The sequence below is a fragment of the Heterodontus francisci genome, chromosome 1 (genome assembly GCF_036365525.1).
Source record: "Heterodontus francisci isolate sHetFra1 chromosome 1, sHetFra1.hap1, whole genome shotgun sequence".
NCBI lineage: Eukaryota > Metazoa > Chordata > Chondrichthyes > Heterodontiformes > Heterodontidae > Heterodontus > Heterodontus francisci.
The window spans coordinates 284,828,307-284,848,538 of record NC_090371.1 but is presented as its reverse complement, the minus strand read 5'-3'; the positions used below and the strand labels follow the sequence as shown (position 1 = coordinate 284,848,538).

Genomic DNA, 20,232 nt, shown 5'->3' with positions numbered 1-20,232 from the left:
CAAATAGATGTAAATGGATACGATATAGTTGCGATTACGGAGACATGGCTGCAAGGTGACCAAGGATGGGAACTGAACATCCAGGGGTATTCAATATTTCGGAAGGACAGGCAAAAGGGAAAGGGGGTGGAGTAGCATTGTTAGTAAAAGAGGAAATCAATACAATAGTGAGGAAGGATGTTAGCTCAGAGAATCCTGATGTGCAATCTGTATGGGTGGAGCTAAGAAACACCAAGGGGCAGAAAACATTGGTGGGGGTTGTATATAGACCCCCAAACAGCAGTGGTGATGTAGAGGATGGCATTAAACAGGAAATTAGAGACGCATGCAATAAGGGTGCAACTCTAATTATAGGCAACTTTAATTTACATGCAGATTGGGCAAACCAAATTAGCAATAATACTGCAGAGGAGGAATTCCTGGAGTCTGTACGTGATGGTTTTTTGGACCAATACGTTGAGGAACCAACTAGAGAACAGGGCATCCTAGACTGGGTATTGTGTAATGAGAAAGGATTAGTTAACAATCTTGTTGTGCGGGGTCCCTTAGGGAAGAGCGACCATAACATGATAGAATTCTTCATTAAGATGGAGAATGAGAGTTGATTCCGAGACTAGGGTCCTGAATCTAAATAAAGGAAACTATGAAGGTATGAGGCGCAAGTTGGCTATGATAGATTGGGGAACGTTACTTAAAGGGTTGACAGTGGATAGGCGGTGGCTAGCATTTAAAGACCGTATGGATGAATTACAACAATTGTTCATTCCTGTCTGGCGCAAAAATAAAACAGGAAGGGTGGCTCAACCGTGGCTTACAAAAGAAATTAGAGATAGTATTAGATCCAAGGAGGAGAAATATAAAATGGCCAGAACAAGCAGCAAACCTGAGGATTGGGAGTAGTTTAGAATTCAGCAAAGGAGGACAAAGGGATTGATTAAGAAGGGGAAAATAGAGTATGAGAGTAAGCTTGCAGAGAACATAAAAACTGACTGTAAAAGCTTCTATAAATATGTGAAGAGAAAAAGATTAGTGAAGACAAATGTGGGTCCCTTACAGTCAGAAATGGGGGAATTTATAATGGGGAACAAAGAAATGGCAGACCAATTAAATACATACTTTGGTTCTGTCTTCACAAAGGAGGACACAAATTACCTCCCAGAAATGTTGGGGAACATAGGGTCCAGTGAGAAGGAGGAACTGTATGAAATCAGTATTAGTAGGGAAATGATGTTAGGGAAAATTGATAGGGTTGAAGGCCGATAAATCCCCAGGGTCTGATAATCTGCATCCCAGAGAATTTAAGGAAGTGGCCCTAGAAATAGTAGATGTATTGCTGGCCATTATTCAAAATTCTATAGACTCTGGAACAGTTCCAACGGATTGGAGGGTAGCTAATGTCACCCCACTGTTTAAAAAAGGAGGTAGGGAGAAAACAGGGAATTATAGACCAGTTAGCCTGACATCAGTAGTGGGGAAAATGCTAGAGTCCATTATGAATGATGTAATCGCAGAGCACTTGGAAAACAATGACAGGATCGGACAAAGCCAACATGGATTTATGAAAGGGAAATCATGCTTGACAAATCTCCTGGAATTTTTTGAGGATGTAACGAGTAGAATAGATAAGGGAGAACCAGTGGATGTGGTTTATTTGGACTTTCAGAAGGCTTTCGATAAGGTCCCACATAAGAGATTAGCGTGCAAAATTAAAGCACATGGGATTGGGGGTCAGGTACTGACATGGATAGAGAACTGGTTGGCAGACAGGAAACAAAGAGTAGGAATAGACGGGTCTTTTTCAGAGTGGCAGGCAGTGACTAGTGGGGTACCGCAGGGATCAGTGCTAGGACCCCAGCTTTCACAATATATATTAATGATATCTTCTTTGGCCTCCTTGTCTCGAGAGACAATGGGTAAGCGCCTGGAGGTAGTCAGTGGTGTGTGGAGCAGCGCCTGGAGTGGCTATAAAGGCTAATTCTAGAGTGACAGACTCTTCCACAGGTGCTGCAGAAAAATTTGTTTGTCAGGGCTGTTACACAGTTGGCTCTCCCCTTGCGCTTCTGTCTTTTTTCCTGCCAACTGCTAAGTCTCTTCGACTCGCCACACTTTAGCCCCGCCTTTATGGCTGCCCACCAGCTCTGGCGATTGCTGGCAACTGACTCCCACGACTTGTGATCAATGTCACAGGATTTCATGTTGCGTTTGCAGATGTCTTTAAAGCGGAGACATGGACGGCTGGTGGGTCTGATACCAATGGCGAGCTCGCTGTACAATGCGTCTTTGGGGACCCTGCCATCTTCCATACGGCTCACATGGCCAAGCCATCTCAAGCGCCGCTGACTCAGTAGTGTGTACAAGCTGGGGATATTGGCCGCCTCGAGGACTTCTGTGTTGGAGATACGGTCCTGCCACCTGATGCCAAGTATTCTCCGGAGGCAGCGAAGATGGAATGAATTGAGACGTCGCTCTTGGCTGACATACGTTGTCCAGGCCTCGCTGCCATAGAGCAAGGTACTGAGGACACAGGCTTGATACACTCGGACTTTTGTGTTCCGTGTCAGTGCGCCATTTTCCCCACAGTGTTCAAATCACACGCAGCTTCCACAGTGCGGACTGCGACACCAACCACTCCCTGATGTGCAGCAAGGTTAGACTCAAACCAAAGAAGCTGCATCACTCCAAGCAGAAGGGGCACCCGCGCATCAACACGAGCAGAATTTCTCACCCACAGCTGTTACAAAAATTTCTAAATTCACTTGTAAAAGCCCTTCAAAATACTCCCACAGGGGATGCTGAGACCAAGTGGGCCCACATCAGAGACGCCATCTATGACTCAGCAATGACCACTTATGGAAAACGTGCAAAGAGGAATGCAGACTGGTTTCAATCTAATTTTGAAGAGCTGGAACCTGTCATAGCCGCTAACAACATCGTGGGCCGAAGGGCCTGTACTGTGCTGTACTGTTCTATGTTCTAAGCGCATTGCACTGTTGAACTACAAGAAAGCCCCCAGTGAGTTAACATCCGTAGCACTTAAAGCAGCCAGAAGCACTGCACAAAGAACAGCCAGGCGCTGCGCAAATGACTACTGGCAACACCTATGCAGTCATATTCAGCTGGCCTCAGACACCGGAAACATCAGAGGAATGTATGATGGCATTAAGAGAGCTTTTGGGCCAACCATCAAGAAGATCGCCCCCCTCAAATCTAAATCAGGGGACATAATCACTGACCAATGCAAACAAATGGACCACTGGGTTGAGCACTACCTAGAACTGTACTCCAGGGAGAATGTTGTCACTGAGACTGCCCTCAATGCAGCCCAGCCTCTACCAGTCATGGATGAGCTGGACATACAGCCAACAAAATCGGAACTCAGTGATGCCATTGATTCTCTAGCCAGCGGAAAAGCCCCTGGGAAGGACGGCATTACCCCTGAAATAATCAAGAGTGCCAAGCCTGCTATACTCTCAGCACTACATGAACTGCTTTGCCTGTGCTGGGACAAGGGAGCAGTACCACAGAACATGCGCGACGCCAATATCATCACCCTCTATAAAAACAAAGGTGACCGCGGTGACTGCAACAACTACCGTGGAATCTCCCTGCTCAGCATAGTGGGGAAAGTCTTCGCTCAAGTCGTTTTAAACAGACTCCAGAAGCTGGCTGAGCGTGTCTATCCTGAGGCACAGTGTGGCTTTCGTGCAGAGAGATCCACCATTGACATGCTGTTCTCCCTTCGCCAGCTACAGGAGAAATGCCGTGAACAACAGATGCCCCTCTACATTGCTTTCATTGATCTCACCAAAGCCTTTGACCTCGTCAGCAGACGTGGTCTCTTCAGACTACTAGAAAAGATCGGATGTCCACCAAAGCTACTAAGTATCATCACCTCATTCCATGACAATATGAAAGGCACAATTCAGCATAGCGGCACCTCATCAGACCCCTTTCCTATCCTGAGTGGCGTGAAACAGGGCTGTGTTCTCGCACCTACACTGTTTGGGACTTTCTTCTCCCTGCTGCTCTCACACGCATTCAAGTCTTCAGAAGAAGGAATTTTCCTCCACACAAGATCAGGGGGCAGGTTGTTCAACCTTGCCCGTCAAAGAGCGAAGACCAAAGTACGGAAAGTCCTCATCAGGGAACTCCTCTTTGCTGACGATGCTGCTTTAACATCTCATACTGAAGAGTGTCTGCAGAGTCTCATCAACAGGTTTGCGGCTGCCTGCAACGAATTTGGCCTAACCATCAGCCTCAAGAAAACGAACATCATGGGACAGGACGTCAGAAATGCTCCATCCATCAATATCGGCGACCACGCTCTGGAAGTGGTTCAAGAGTTCACCTACCTAGGCTCAACTATCACCAGTAACCTGTCTCTAGATGCAGAGATCAACAAGCGCATGGGAAAGGCTTCCACTGCTATTAATGATATAGATGAGGGAATTAAATGTAATATATCCAAGTTTGCAGATGACACAAAGCTGGGTGGGAGTGTGAGCTGTGAGGAGGATGCAGAGAAGCTCCAGTGTAATTTGGACAGGTTGGGTGAGTGGGAAATACATGGCAGATGCAGTATAATGTTGATAAATGTGAGGTTATTCACTTTGGTGGCAAAAACATATTATCTGAACAGCGATAGATTGGGAAAGGGAGAGGTGCAGAGAGACCTGGGTGTCCTTGTGCGCCAGTCGCTGAAAGTAAGCATGCAGATGCAGCAGGCAGTTAAGGCAGCAAATGGTATGTTGGCCTTCATAGCGAGAGGATTCGAGTACAGGAGCAAGGATGTCTTTCTGCAATTATACAAGGCCTTGGTGATAAAACATCTGGAGTATTGTGTGCAGTTTTGGTCTCATTATCTGAGCCAAGATGTTCTTGCTATGGAGGGAGTGCAGCGAAGGTTCACCAAACTGATTCCTGGGATGGCAGGACTGATGTGTGAAGAGAGATTGGGCTGATTAGGCTTGTATTTGCTAGAGTTTAGAAGAATGAGAGGGGATCTCATAGAAACCTAAAACATTCTAACCGGACTGGACAGACTAGATGCAGGAAGGATGTTCCTGATGGCAGGGGAGTCCAGGACCAGGGGTCACAGTCTAAGGATAAGGGGTAAGCCATTTAGGACTGAGATGAGGAGGGATTTCTTCACCCAGAGAGTGGTGAACCTATGGAATTCTCTACCACAGAAAGCAGTTGAGGCCAAATCATTAAACATATTCAAGAAAGAGTTAGATATAGTTCTTAGGGATAATGGGATCAAGGGATACAGGGAGAAAGTGGGAACAGGGTACTGAGTTTGGATGATTAGCCATGATCGTATTGAATGGCAGAGCAGGCTCAAAGGACCGAATGACCTACTCCTGCTCTTATTTTTTTATGTTTCGAACAGTCCAACACACCTTCAGTATTGTATGAGCCATGGCTCACTGCATCCCACTCTCACAGCTGAGTCAGAAAGTTGTGGCTTAACATCCCAATCTAGAGAATTCAGGACATAACCCAGGTTGACACCCTCAGTGCCAGTACTGCACTGTTGGAGGGGCAGTACTGAGGGAGTGCCGCACTGTCGGAGGTTCAGTACTGAGGGAGTGCCGCACTGTCGGAGGTTCAGTACTGAGGGAGTGCCGCACTGTCGGAGGTTCAGTACTGAGGGAGTGCCGCACTGTCGGAGGTTCAGTACTGAGGGAGTGCCGCACTGTCGGAGGGGCAGTACTGAGGGAGTGCCGCACTGTCGGAGGTTCAGTACTGAGGGAGTGCCGCACTGTCGGAGGGGCAGTACTGAGGGAGTGCCGCACTGTCGGAGGGGCAGTACTGAGGGAGTACCATAAAGGGAAAATATGACTAGGTAGAGATACAGGGTGAGTTGCAAATCATCACAAACTGCTAGACAATTTGCTCCTCTGTTCGAAAAATTACCATCTGGCCTTGAGCCTCCCTGTTGTCTGTCCTGAAATTGAATTTATGTGTTAATAGGAATTAATGTCTCCAAAGTTATTTAGGGTTGGTAATCCATGTCCTGACCTGCCGCCTATCCTTGGAGACCCAGAAAAAGAGCAATTGAAACTGTGAAGTCTCACTCCTGCCAGTAGTAAATTGTTCCAAGAGGTTTTTCAAATTTTAAGTTTTTTTTTTCCTGTCATTTCCTTTGCCACTCACTCTTTCCCTCTCTATTTCTCTTACTGTATCTGGTTTGACTCTAATTCACCCCTTTTCTTGCTCTGTCTTTCCTCTCTTTCTTTCTCAATTCCTAAATCTCATTGGTTAAGGAGATAAACTGTTGGTCCCATAGTTCATCTAGGTCCCAGATGCCCTGTTATCAACTCGAATTGCCAGCAATTTGCATAGAAAATAATACCCCGTGAAAGTGAGGGACAAAGTGTAATTCACAATGCCCACCACGAGATTTCCCTAGTCCAGCAATATTCAGACCAACATGATCTCATCCCAAGTCCGAGGCAAACTTTGACTGGTCGAAGAAGGGGAAGTTACCTTGAGTAACAGCAATCTCCCCAATTTCCATCTCTACCCACCTAGGCTTTAATGCCCAACTCACTGAGGAAATTTGGAACCTCTTTATTCTTAGTTTCATTTTCCTATTTCTCTTGACATAAATCTCTTCCAGGTTACAAACAGATTGCCTTCAGTATTAAATAAAAACAGAAAGTGCTGGAAATACTCAGCAGGTCTGGCAACATCTGTGGAGAAAGAAACAAGGTTAACGTTTCAGGTCGATGATCTTTCATCAGCAACACAGTTTCAATATCTTTTCCCCTTAATTTTAGTGATAAATTCAAACTACTCACTGCTCAAAATAATCTTACTTTTTCTGATTTTTTTTAATCAGGGAAATTCATTTTCTTTTTTCTTTTTTAAAATTGAATTTCAGTATCCAATACCAAGCATTTCAAGAAATGAGAGACTCCAAAATACAGAAAAAGAATACAGGACATCCTTTCATGGAGACTTATACAAGGACAAAACCTGTTACTGGCATAGCTCTTTTTCCAATTGAAACAACCGGTAACATCTGTCTCCAATCTATCCTTTAAGCAGACTATTAGTGGCTAAGGAGCTTTGATTTGTAGCCAATCTCCTTGTTGCTGCATGTCTGAGTTTCTGTCCACTCATCCCACATTGCTTAAGTCAGCATGAGATTATTGTTATAGGCAAGACTACTGCAGGCGCCAAAGATTTCAGGAGATCCTCACAGTGTTTGTCAAATAAGTCACGCACCTTCCAGAACTCACCCTTTCACTGTGCAAAAAAATCGCCTGTTTTAAATTTGTATTTTTTTCTTTAGAGATACATCACTGAAACAGGCCCTTCGGCCCACAGAGTCTGTGCCAACCAACAACCACCCATTTATACTAATCCTACATTAATCCCATATTCCCTACCACCTACCTACACGAGGGGCAATTTACAAGGTCCAAATAACCTATCAACCTGCAAGTCTTTGGCTGTGGGAGGAAACCGGAGCACCTGGCGGAAACCCACGCGGTCACAGGGAGAACTTGCAAACTCCACACAGGCAGTACCCAGAACTGAACCCGGGTCGCTAGAGCTGTGAGGCTGCGGTGCTAACCACTGGGCCACTGTGCCGCCCCAACACTTTTGCTCAACACTTTGCAGCAATCGCAAACTTACATGAGATTTTTCAGTTCCTTGCTAGGATCCTCGGTCCTTCTCTTCAGACATGCTTACTCCATGGTTCTGCATCACAGTTCTGCAAGTTCAGCATGAATCCAGACCTAAGCCTTGACCAGACACCAAAGCAAAGTGGACTGAGAGTCCCTAGATGAGGCATTTGTATTTCACTTTGCTTTGGAGTCAACTTGGGCCTCAGCACCCCATTTATATTCACAAGTTAGTACTGGTGAGAAGCTGAGGCAGTGACAGCGATTTCTGAGTGTCAATGCATCCTCTGTCCTTTCATTGATATTTTTCCTCAGATGACTGTCGACCTCTAAATTGGACCATAGACTTTTCCATTACAAAAATGTTCCACTGTATTATCTTCAAGAACCACTCCAGGACTTGAGAGCATAAAATCTGGGCTGTTCAGTGTATGATATTGAGATGTTAAACCAAGGCATTATCTGCCTGTTGGGATGGACATAAATAATCCCATGATGTAATATGAAGAAATATAAAGCTCTCCTGGTGCCTTCGCCAACATTCATCACTCAACCAACACCACCAAGATACATTAACCAGTTAACTTTTTGTTTTGATGAGACCCTTCATCAGAACTTGGGTCTATGCTTTTGATTTGATGATATTAATTCTTATCTCTCCTGAAGATACTTCAAAATCAAATAAAATGGATACGGTGGCATAATGGTAATGTTACTTGACTAGTAATCCAGAGGTCTGAACTAATAACACAAGTTTAAATCCCACCACAGCTGTTGATGAATTTCAATTCAGTTAATTAAATAAATCTGGAATAAAAAGCTAGTCTCAGTAATGGTGACCATGAAACTACTGGATTGTCATAAAAACCCATCTGGTTTACAAATGTTCTTTAGGGAAGGAAATCTGTTGTCTTTTACCCAGTTTGGCCTATGTGTGACTCCGGGCCCACAGCAATGTGGTTGACTCTTAACTGCCCTCTGGAATGGCCTAGCCAAGCCACTCAGTTGTACCAAGCTGCTACAAGGAACAATAAAATCGGACAGACCACTCAACATCGATTGAGGCACACCCTGCCCAGTCAATCTTGCAAAGTCGAGGACAAAGCAGCATGCTTAATTAGCACCCTGTCCAACACCTTAAACATTCACTCCCTTTGTGGCTGCAATTTGTACCATTTACAGGATACACTGCAGTATCTTCCAAACCTGTGACCTCAACCACCGAGAAGAACAAGGGCAGTAGGCACATGGCAACACCTGCAAGTTCCCCTCCAAATCAAACACCATCCTGACTTGGAAAAACATTGTGGTTCCTTCACTGTCACTGGCTCAAAATCCTGGAACTCCCTTCCTAACAGCACTGTGGGTGTACCTACCCCACATGGACTGCAGCGGGTCAAGAAGGCAGCTCACCACCACCTTCTCAAGAGGCAACTGTTGTGATAGTGTATAGTTAGTATGTTAAATATAACCATTTAAATATACGTTTATGCTAATATGCATGTTATCGCAGTAAGTGTTGCAATATCACGTGATTATGTTTCCTTGCACAGCCAGTTAGTATGTGTAAGCCAAAGCAGCAAGTCTCCATTAAAGCTCTATGTTCGACCTCTATGCCTGCCCTTCAGCTTTGTTTGTATTAATCTAAAAAGGGATAATACAACAGCAACTACGGATGGGTAATAAATGCTGGCCTTGCCAGTGATGCCCACATTTCATGAACAAATTAAAAAAAACACTTGTCTCTGTGTTGGATCTTTAAAAGAGTTGTCTCATCAGTTCCACTACCCTCTGCTCTTTGCCCATAGCCCTGCAAATGTTTTCCTTTACATGTATATACTAGCAATTGAGGTAATGCCATGTGTGCCTTTGGCCTGCCATAGGGGCATAGCACAGATGTAGCTGTGAGCCAGTTTTGTCTTGTGAAGGTGGAACGCACTGCTGGATGGGATTAGCCGAGGTGTGTGTTGTGAAAAAGCTTTTAGCCCATAAAGTACATAATGTTCCCACTGAAAGGAACTGGACTCTGTAAAATTACTACTCTTATAATTTTCATACTTGAGATGTTTGTTACTCTCCCAGCAGAAGCTGCTTTCAGCTCAAGAGGCAGAATTATACACAGGTCCAAAATACCAGACAGCACACCAAATAAAATACTAAAAATAAATACCAAAAATCTTAATTTCTTGCATTGCCCAGGAGATAATCACCCCAAAATTCAGCTACCCAAGGTTCCTAAGCTGTGGAACTTCCTTCCAAAACCTCTTTCCTCCTTTAAGACGCTCCTTAAACCCTACCTATCATAGAATGGTTACAGCACAGAAGGAGACCATTTGGCCCATCATGTCTGTGCTGGTTTGCTGCAAGAGCAACTCACCTAGTCCCACTCCCCCACTTGTTTCCCATAGACCTGCAAATATTCTCTTTTCTGATAATTGTCCAATTCTCGTTTAAAGGCCTCAACTGAATCTGCCTCCACCACACTCTCAGGCGGCACATTCCACATCCAGATGGTTACTTGCTGCATAATAATGTTTTTCCTAATGTTGCTGTTGCTTCTTTTGCCATTCACCGTAAATCAGTGTCCTCTTATTCTGGATCCTTCCGTCAATAGGAACAGTTTCTCCCTATCTACTCTGTCCAGACCCCTCATAATTTTGAACACCTCTACGAAATCTCCTCTTAATCTCCTCTTCTCTAAGGAGAACAATCCCAGCTTTTCCAACCTATCCACGTAATTGAAGTTCCTCATCCATGGAACCATTCTTGCGAATCTTTTCTGCACCCAATCTAATGCCTTAACATCTTTCCTAAAGTGTGGTGCCCAGGACTGGATGCAAAGTTCCAGTTGAGGCTGAACCAGTGTTTTATTCAGGGTTATCATTGTCCTTGTACTCTATGCCCCTACTTACAAAGCCCAGGATCCTGTATGCTTTATTAGCCACTCTCTCATCCTGCCCTGCAACCTTCAACAATTTGAAAATATATACACCCTGGTCCTTCTGCTCCTGCACCCCTTTAGAATTGTAACCTTTAATTTATATTGCCTCTCCTTGTTTTTCCTACCAAAATGAATCACTTCACACTATTCTGCATTAAATTTCATCTGCCACTTGTCTGCCCATTCACCAGCCTATGTCCTCTTGAAGTTTATCACTGTCCTCCTCACAGTTCACAATACTTCCAAGCTTTGTCTTATTCACAAATGTTGAAATTGTGCCCTGTGTACCCAAGTTTAGGTCTTTAATATATATCAAGAAATGCAGGGGTTCCAACACCGACCCCTGGGGAAACCCACTATATACCTTTCTCCTGTCCGAAAAACAACAGTTCACAGCTACGCTGTTTCCGGTCACTCAGCCAATTTCGTATCCATGCTCCTACTGTCCCTTTTATTCCATGGGCTCCAACTTTTCTCACAAGCCTGTTATGTGGCACTTTATCAAATACCTTTGGGAAGTCCATGTATGCCACATCAACAGTAAAGGTGTGCAAAGGAAACCTGACCCCAGTCCGAATGCCGGACCCGGAAGCCCGACATGACCCGGCCTGAACCCGACACGTGTCATCGGATCCTGTCGGGGTCGGGTCGGGAGCAGGTCTTTATATCAGTAAATGGATAAAAACCTGCTACCCAACGGGTCCCGACGACAAGTGTCGGGTTTGAGCTGGGTCATGTCGGACTTCCGGATCCGGCATTTGGGCTCGGCCGGGTTTCCTTTGCACACCTTTAATCAACAGCATTACCCTCACCAACCCTCTCTGTTACCTCATCAAAAAACTCAAGCAAGTTAGTTAAACACAATTTTCCCTTAACAAGTCTGTGCTGGCTTTCCTTAACTAATTCACATTTGTCCAAGTGACTATTAATTTTATCCCAAATTATCATTTCTAAAAGCTTTCCCACCACTGAGGTTAAATTGACTGGCCTGTAGTTGCTGGGCTTATCCTTACACAAGGTGGTAACATTTGCAATTCTCCAGCCCTCTGGCACCACCCTGTATCTAAGGAGGATTGGAGGATTATGGTCAGTGCCTCCGCAATTTCCACCTGAAGAATCTTTGGTTGCATTTCATCTGGTCCTGGTGACTTATCGTCTTTAGATATAACCAGCCTAGCTACTACCTCCTCTTTATCAATTTTTAGCCCATCCAGTTCTCAGCTACCTCCTTTCACTACAACTTGGGCAACATCTTCTTCCTCGGTAAAGACAGATGCAAAGTACTCATTTAGTATCTCGGCCATGCCCCCGGCCAACATGCATAAATCCCCTTTTAGGTCCCTGATCAGCCCCACTCCTCCTTTCACTACCCTTTTACTATTTATAAGCCGATAGAAGACGTTTAGATTTCCCTTTATGTTAACTGCGAGTCTCTTCTCATACTCTTTCTTTGCTTCTCTTATTTGCTTTTTCATTTCCCCTCTGAATCTTCTATATTCAGCCTGGTTCTCAATTGTATTATCTACCTGACATCTGCCAGATGCATGCCTTTTCTGCTTCATCTTACTCTCTATTGCTTTCATTATTCAGGGAGCTCTTGATTTGTTTGTCCTACCTTTCCCCCTCATGGGAATGTACCTCCACTGTACCCAAACTATCTCCTCTTTAAAGGCAGCCCATTGTTCAGTTACAGTTTTGTCTGACAATCTTTGATTCCAATTTACTTGGGCCAGATCGGTTCTCACTCCATTGAAGTTGGACCTCCCCCAATTAATGATCTTTATCTTTTCCATAGCTAACCTAAACCTTATGATGCTATGGTCACGGTACCCTAAATGTTCTCCTACAGGCACTTGAATCACTTGACCCACCTCATTCCCTAGAACCAGATCCAGCAATGCCTCCTTCCTCATTGGACAGGAAACATACTGATGAATAAAATTCTCCTGAACACACTCTAGAAATGTCAGTCTACCTCTGCCTTAAACATATTTAAAGTCTCCACTTCCACTACCTTTTAAGGAAGAAAGTTCCAAAGACTCATAAGCGAAGGTTTAACAAGCACGCCAAAAGCCCAGAGTCGGAGATCAGAGACAGATAGAGAGAGAGAGAGAGAGAGAGGAGCACAGCAGGGGCAGAGCGAGAGAGAGAGAGGAGCACGGTGGGAGCAGAGAGAGAGTGAGAGAGAGAGAGGAATACAGCGGGAGCAGAAAGAGGGAAAGAGGAATACGGTGGGAGTGGAGAGAGAGAGAGAGAGCAGCACGTCGGGAGCAGAGAGAGAGTGAGAGAGAGAGAGGAATACAGCGGGAGCAGAAAGAGGGAGAGAGGAATACGGTGGGAGTGGAGAGAGAGAGAGAGCAGCACGTCGGGAGCAGAGAGAGAGAGAGGAGCACGGCAGGAGCAGAGAGAGAGAGGAGTACTGCGGGAGCAGAGAGAGAGAGAGAAATACGGCGGGAGCGGAGATAGAGAGAGCAGCATTGCGGGAGCAGAGAGAAAGAGAGAGAGGAGTATGGCGGGAGCAGAGAGAGAGAGGGGAGCATGGCAGGAGTGGAGAGAGAGAGAGGGGAGCATGGCAGGAGTGGAGAGAGAGAGAGAGAGGGGAGCATGGCAGGAGTGAAGAGAGAGAGAGAGAGGAGCACAGTGACAGCGGAGTGAGAGAGGAGCACGGCAGGAGTGGAGAGAGAGTGGAGCACGGCGGGAGTGGAGAGAGAGAGAGAGGAGCACGGCGGGAGTGGAGAGAGAGAGAGAGAGAGAGAGAGGAGCACGGCGGGAGCGGAGAGAGAGAGAGAGAGGAGCACGGCGGGAGCGGAGAGAGAGAGAGAGAGGAGCACGGCGGGAGCGGAGAGAGAGAGAGAGAGGAGCACGGCGGGAGCGGAGAGAGAGAGAGGAGCACGGCGGGAGCGGAGAGAGAGAGAGGAGCACGGCGGGAGCGGAGAGAGAGAGAGGAGCACGGCGGGAGCGGAGAGAGAGAGAGGAGCACGGCGGGAGCGGAGAGAGAGAGAGGAGCACGGCGGGAGCGGAGAGAGAGAGAGGAGCACGGCGGGAGCGGAGAGAGAGAGAGAGGAGCACGGCGGGAGCGGAGAGAGAGAGAGGAGCACGGCGGGAGCGGAGAGAGAGAGAGGAGCACGGCGGGAGCGGAGAGAGAGAGGAGCATGGCGGGAGTGGAGAGAGAGAGGAGCACGGCGGGAGTGGAGAGAGAGAGAGGAGCACGGCGGGAGCAGCAGGAGCAGAGCAGGGAAAAAAAAAATTGAAAAGCGACATCAGAGCGACATCACAACCAAGAGAGAGAGCAGGGAATCAGAGAGCCGCCGGGGTGAGTATACAGGTAAGCTTTTAATTTAGTTTAATTTAAATTCAACATAGCATCGAACATCACAGGCAAGCAGGTAGGTGATTGGTTTGGGAAGAAGCTACCTGTTTGGTGAGTATCTGGTAAGTGATTAACGTCCATTCTAATCCTAACGTTTAAAATAGTAAAGGAACTAGTGGTAAACTGAATAAATACATATACAAAGGAAAATAACATAAATAAATGAATAAAATAATTAAGTAGATCATTAAAACACATTAAGGATTGCAGGACAGGTGATGTCAGGGCTGCAGCATGTGGGAGCTCCTGGATACCAATGTGATCCAGCGCAAACACGTCTGCAGTAAGTGTTTGCGACTCAAAGAGCTTCTGCTCAGAGTCATTGAACTGGAGTCCGAGCTGCAGACACTGCGACACATCAGGGAGGGGAAAGTTACCTGGACATTTTGTACCAGGAGGCGGTCACACCCTTAAGAGAGGGTCATTTGATTTGGTCAGTGGTCAGGGACAGGAGCATGTGGCTGCAGCTGAGGCAGGTAAGGGGACCCAGAGGGCAGGAGTGCAGGAGTGCAGGAGTCTCAGCCTTTGTGATTGTCCAACAGGTTTGAGGTTCTTTCAGCTTGTTTGGATGAGAATGGGGGCTGCAGGGTGGATGAGCAACCTGACCATGGTACAGGAAGCCATTTAGGTGGAGGGGGAAAAAAGGAATGTAGTGATAGTAGGGGGCAGTATAGTTAGGGGGATTGACACTGTTCTCTGTAGCAAAGAGCAAGAGTCCAGACAGCTGTGTTGCCTGCCCGGTTCCAGGGTTCAGGACATCTGCTCAGGGCTGGAGAGGAACTTACAGTGGGAGGGGGAGGATCCAGTCGTCATGGTCCATGTAGGTACCAACGACATAGGCAGGACAAGGAAAGAGGTTCTGTATAGTCAGTATGAGGAACTAGGCATCAAATTAAGAAGTCGAACCTCAAAGGTAATAATCTCTGGATTATTACCTGAGCCACGTGCAAATTGGCATAGGGTAAATAAGATTAGAGAAATTAATGTGTGGCTCAAAGACTGGTGTGGTAGAAGTGGGTTCCAGTTCGTGGGGCACTGACACCAGTACTGGGGAAAGTGGTGGCTGTACCGTTGGCACGGTCTACACCTGAACTGTTCTGGGGCTGGTGTTCTAGTGAGCGGCATAACTAGGGAAGTAGAGAGGGTTTTAAACTGAATAGTGGGGGAAAGGGATCAAATTTGGGAAGATATGGTAAATCAAGGAGTAGAGACAAGGCAAGAGAGAAAGGTATTAATATGGGAAATGATAAACAGACTGTGACAGGAAGAGACAGAGTGTAGAAATCTAAGAGTAAATCAACAGATAAGTCTAGAGGTTACAAAAATAATAAAAGGACAAAACTAAAGGCTCTGTATCTGAATGCACGTAGCATTCGAAACAAAACAGATGAACTGAGAGTGCAAATAGAAATAAATAAGTATGATCTGATAGCCATTACAGAGACATGGCTGCAGGATGATATAGATTGGGACCTGAATATTGAAGGGTCCATGGCATTTAGGAAGGACAGGAAGCTAGGAAAAGGTGGAGAGGTAGCTCTGTTAATTAACGATGGTATTAGCGCAATAGAGAGGAATGACCGAAGTTCAGAAGACCAGGATGTAGATGCAGTTTGGGTAGAAATGAAAAATCATAAAGGCAAGAAGTCACTTGTGGGAGTGGTGTACAGGCCACCTAACATTAACCACACTGTAGGATGGGGTATAAAGGAAGAAATAATGGCAACTTGTCAGAAAGGTATAGCGATAATCCTGGGGGATTTTAACCTACATATAGACTGGAAAGATCAGATGGGTAGAGATAGCCTAGATGAGGAGTACATAGAATGTTTTCAGGATAATTTCTTGGAACAATACGTTCTGGAGCCAACCAGAGAGCCAGCTATACTAGACCTGGTATTGTGCAATGAGATAGGATTAATTAATGACCTCACAGTTAAGGTGCCCCTCGGTAGCAGCGATCATAATATGATTGAATTTTACATTCAGTTTGAGGGAGAGAAGAGTGGGTCCAAGATGAGTATTTTAAACTTAAATAATGGCAATTAAGAGGGCATGAATGTAGAGCTAGCTAAAGTGAACTGGCAAATCAGGTTAAGGGATAGGTCAATAGAGATGCAGTGGCAGACATTTAAGGGGATATTTCAGAATACACAGAATAGATACATTTCAACGAGAAAGAAAAATTCCAAGGGTGGGACCCGCCATCTGTGGTTAACTAAAAGAGTTAAAGACAAGATCAAACTTAAAGAAAAAGCCTATAATTGCACAAAGGTGGGAGGCAGGTAAGAAGATTGGACAGAATATAAAAAACAACAAAGAATGACTAAAAGATTGATAAGGAAGGTAAAATTAGAGTACGAGAGAAAGCTAGCTGGAAATATAAAGATAGATAGTAAGAGTTTCTATAGATATTTAAAAAAGAAAAGAGTTAACAAAGTGACCATTGAACAAAGAACAAAGAACAAAGATAATTACAGCACAGGAACAGGCCCTTCGGCCCTCCAAGCCTGCGCCGATCCAGATCCTCTCTCTAAACATGTCGCCTATTTTCTAAGGTTCTGTATCTCTTTTCTTCCTGCCCATTCATGTATCTGTCTAGATACATCTTAAAAGACTCCATCGTGCCCGCATCTACCACCTCCGCTGGCAATGCGTTCCAGGTGCCCACCACCCTCTGCGTAAAGAACTTTCCACGCATATCCCCCCTAAACTTTTCCCCTTTCACTTTGAACTCGTGTCCTCTAGTAATTGAAACCCCCACTCTGGGAAAAAGCCTCTTGCTATCCACCCTGTCTATCCCTCTCATGATTTTGTACACCTCAATCAGGTCCCCCCTCAACCTCCGTCTTTCTAATGAAAATAATCCTAATCTGCTCAACCTCTCTTCATAGCTAGCGCCCTCCATACCAGGCAACATCCTGGTGAACCTCCTCTGCACCCTCTCCAAAGCATCCACATCCTTTTGATAATGTGGCGACCAGAACTGTACGCAGTATTCCAAATGTGGCCGAACCAAAGTCCTATACAACTGTAACATGACCTGCCAACTCTTGTACTCAATGCCCCGTCCAATGAAGGAAAGCATGCCGTATGCCTTCTTGACCACTCTATTTACCTGCGTTGCCACCTTCAGGGAACAGTGGACCTGAACACCCAAATCTCTCTGGACATCAATTTTCCCCAGGACTTTTCCATTTACTGTATAGTTCACTCTTGAATTGGATCTTCCAAAATGCATCACCTCGCATTTGCCCTGATTGAACTCCATCTGCCATTTCTCTGCCCAACTCTCCAATCTATCTATATTCTGCTGTATTCTCTGACAGTCCCCTTCACTATCTGCTACTCCACCAATCTTAGTGTCGTCTGCAAATTTGCTAATCAGTCCACCTATACTTTCCTCCAAATCATTAATGTATATCACAAACAACAGTGGTCCCAGCACGGATCCCTGTGGAACACCACTGGTCACACGTCTCCATTTTGAGAAACTCCCTTCTACTGCTACTCTCTGTCTCCTGTTGCCCAGCCAGTTCTTTATCCATCTAGCTAGTACACCTTGGACCCCAAGCGCCTTCACTTCCTCCATCAGCCTGCCATGGGGAACCTTATCAAACGCCTTACTGAAGTCCATGTATATGACATCGACAGCCCTTCCGTCATCAATCAACTTTGTCACTTCCTCAAAGAATTCTATTAAGTTGGTCCTATAGAAAGTGAGTCTGGGGAATTAATAATGGATAATAAGGAGATGGCAGATGAATTGAACAGATATTTTGCATCAGTCTTCACTATTGAGGATACAAGTAACATCCCAGTATTAGCTGTAAGTCAGGAAATGGAAGAGAGGGAGGAACTCAAGAAAATTACAATCACCAGGGAAGTGGTACTGAACAAATTGTTGAAGCTGCGGGCTGACAAGTCCCCGGGATCTGATGGACCTCATCCTCGGGTCCTAAAAGAAGTGGCTGGTGAGATAGTTGATACGTTGGTTTTAATTTTCCAAAATTCCCTCGATTCGGAGAAAGTTCCATTAGATTGGAAAATAGCGACTGTAACTCCTTTATTCAAAAAGGGAATCAGAAAGCAGGAAACTACAGGCCAGTTAGTTTAACATCTGTCTTAGGGAAAATGCTAGAAGCCATTATTAAAGACGTTATAGCAGGGCAGTCAGAAAAAATCAAGGTAATCAGGCAGAGTCAGCATGGTTTTGTGAAAGGGAAATCATGTCTAACCAATTTATTGGAGTTCTTTGAGGGAGTTACATGTGCTGCGGATAGTATTCCAGAAGGCATTTGATAAGGTGCCACATCAAAAGTTATTGCACAAAATAAAAGCTCATGGTGTAGGGGGTAATATATTGGCATGGATAGAAGATTTGCTAGCTAACAGGAAACAGAGAGTATGCATAAATGGGTCATTTTCTGGTTGGCAAGATGTAATGAGTGGTGTGCCACAGGGATCTGTGCTGGGACCTCAACTTTTTACAACTTATATAAAAAACTTAGATGAAGGGACCGAAGGTATAGTTGCTAAATTTGCTGATGACACAAAGATAGGTAGGAAAATAATTTGTGAAGAGGACATAAAGGGGTTACAAAGGGATATAAATAGGTTAAGTGAGTGAGCAAAGATCTGGCAAATCGAGTATAATGTGGGAAAATGTGAAATTGTCCACTTTGGCAGGAAGAATAAAAAAGAAGCATATTATCTAAATGGTGAGAGATTGCAGAGCTCTGAGATGCAGAGGGATCTGGGTGTCCTAGTGCATGAATCGCAAAAGGTTGGTAAGCAGGTACAGCACGTAATTAGGAAAGCTAATAGAATGTTATCGTTTATCGCAAGGGGAATTGAATTCAAAAGTAGGGAGGTTATGCTTCAGCTATACAGGGCATTGGTGAGACCACATCTGGAGTACTGTGTACAGTACTGGAGTACTGGTCCACATATTTAAGGAAGGATGTAAATGCGTTGGAGGCAGTACAGAGAAGGTTTACTAGACTAATACCTGGAATGGGTGGGCTGTCTTACAAGGAAAGATTGGACAGGCTAGGCTTGTATCCGCTGGAATTTAGAAGAGAAAGAGGCAACTTGATTGAAACATATAAGATCCTGAGGGGTCTTGACAGAGTGGATGTGGAAAGGATGTTTCCCCTTGTGGGAGAACCTCGAACTAGGGGTCACTGTTTAAAAATAATGGGTCGCCCATTTAAAACAAACATGAGGAGAAGTTTTTTCTCTCAGAGGGTTGTGAGTCTTTGGAATTCTCTTCCTCAAAAGGTGGTGGAAGCAAAGTCTTGGAATATTTTTAAGGCATCCCCGGACAGCCCGCTTCTACCTCCTTCCCAAAAGTAACAAACAGGACTGTCCCGGCAGACCCATTCTGTCAGCCTGTTCCTGCCCCACTGAACTTATTTCTACTATCTTAACTCTATCTTTTCTCCCCTGGTCCAGTCTCTTCCCACCTACATCCGTGACTTTTCTGATGCCCTAAGTTATTTTGACAATTTCCAGTTTCCTGGCCCCAACCGCCTCCTCTTCACTATGGACGTCCAATCTGTCTACACCTCCATCCCCCACCAGGATGGTCTGAGGGCTCTCCGCTTCTTCGTTGAACAGAGACCCAACCAGTTCCCATCCACCCCACCCTCCTCCGCCTGGCTGAACTTGTTTTCATATTGAACAACTTCTCCTTCAACTCCACTCACTTCCTTCAAGTAAAAGGTGTTGCTATGGGTACCTGCATGGGTCCTAGTTATGCCTGTCTTTTTGTGGGATATGTCGAACATTCCTTGTTCCAGTCCTACTCCGGACCCCTCCCCCAACTCTTTTTCCGGTACATTGATGACTGTATCGGTGCCATTTCCTGCTCCCGCCCCGAACTGGAAAACTTTATCAACTTTGCTTCAAATTTCCACCCTTCTCTCACCTTTACATGGTCCATTTCTGACACTTCCCTTCCCCTGACTTCTCTGTCTCCATCTCTAGGGCTAGGAGAGGGATAGGCTGTCTACTAATATCCATTATAAGACAACCAACTCCCACAGCTACCTCGACTACACTTCTTCATACCTTGCCTCCTGCAAGGACTCCATTCCATTCTCCCAGTTTCTCCGTCTCCGACACATCTGCTCTGATGATGCTACCTTCCACAACAGTGCCTCTGATATGTCTTCCTTTTTCCTCAACAGAGGATTCCCCCCCAATGTGGTTGACAGGGCCCTCAACCATGTCCAGCCCATTTCCTGCACCTCTACCCTCACCCCTTCCCCTCCCTC

General features: G+C 45.4%; 1 long non-coding RNA gene across 1 annotated transcript in view; it reads right to left on the bottom strand.

The window, feature by feature from the left end:
- Window positions 1-20,232, bottom strand: part of LOC137361455 (uncharacterized) — a 33,951-nt gene that overhangs the window by 12,715 nt on the left and 1,004 nt on the right. The gene's annotated exons all lie outside the window — the stretch shown is intronic.